Below are 1296 nucleotides of genomic sequence, written 5' to 3'. Positions count from 1 at the left end.
TCATTCATCCTATTGGTGAGGCTTTCTCCTGTCATTTCTAATTGGCTTATTGAGTGTTTCACTTCCTTCTTCATTTCAGCCTGAATATTCCTCAATATTTCTTACTCTTTTCTGAATTTATTCAGAAGTTTATCTCTATCTTCTTTCAGTTTTTGATTTCTTTGTGTGTTCTTTAAATTCACTGAATTCTTTTATTATGTTTATAATTTTGTTTTGAGTTCCATGTCCTGTGTTATTTGTAGGAGGTTCTCATTGTACTCCTCTATAGGACTGTTTGCACTTGGTGAGGATATATTATTTGGGTTTTTCATGTTATTATTTTTTCACTGTGACATTGACGTGGATTTCTTTTGTAGTTTCTGATTCTTGTGTGAGAACCTAGCCTTCCTTTGTCGAGTTTAGGTCTGCTTCTTTTTGTAAACTTTAGGTGGGGTTCACTTATTGAACATGAAAATCTGGTTGATCCAAGCTTCAGTTTCTCTCGTTTGATTTTATATTGTAGGGACCAAATTGCTTTTGTCTAGCAGCAGTTCAGGAATTCCAAGAGATGCATTTGATTCTCACCTGATTTGGGCATCTCCTACGGTCTGGATCCCTCCAGGAAAGATGCTGGCCTCAGGAATTCAGGGCCTGGGCTCTCCTGGGACCAGGGCCTGTCTCAGTCATGCAAAAGCTTGGGGTTAGCGAATAGGCCCTGGGGGTCCTGGGGAAATAAACTGAAGAATTGGGTTGGTCTGGGTTCAGAGGGTTTGGAAGCAGTGAGGAATCTGGGCCAAGAGGTCAGTCCAGAAGTCTGGGGTGCCAAGGGAAGAAATGAGCCAATGCCCATGCTAGGAGGATAGATAGGGTGGTGGAGCTTGGAGGATGAATGAGGCTGAGGGAGTCAAGGTACAGTGGACCCAGCTGAACTTACCCAGGAAAGATGCTGGCACCAGGAAGCTATGGGGCTGGGTGACCCAATGAAGGAAAAGGAGGTGGCAGGAAGAGGCCCCTAAATTGGTCTGTTTGTAAAGTATCAGGAAGCACTGGGGAGTCTGGGCCAAGAGGTCAGTCCAGAAGTCTGGGTTTCCAAGAAAAGAAATGGGCCATAGCACATGCTAAGAAGAGAGATGGGATGGGGGAGCTGGGAGGGTGAATGAGGCTGGGGAGTCAATGCACTGTGGGTGCTGCAGAACTTGACAGCTGTCTTTTTATGCAAACTATAAAAGCAAGAGCCTGGAGCAAAGTATTCTAAGTTATAAATTACCATAGATGACAATCCAGAACATTTTACCCAGAAAAATATCTATCTGAGTC

Source organism: Nannospalax galili, unplaced genomic scaffold (assembly GCF_000622305.1).
Source record: "Nannospalax galili isolate Female #2095 unplaced genomic scaffold, S.galili_v1.0 scaffold3234, whole genome shotgun sequence".
Taxonomy (NCBI): domain Eukaryota; kingdom Metazoa; phylum Chordata; class Mammalia; order Rodentia; family Spalacidae; genus Nannospalax; species Nannospalax galili.
The sequence above is the reverse complement of the archived record's forward strand: the minus strand, read 5'-3'. Positions refer to the sequence as shown.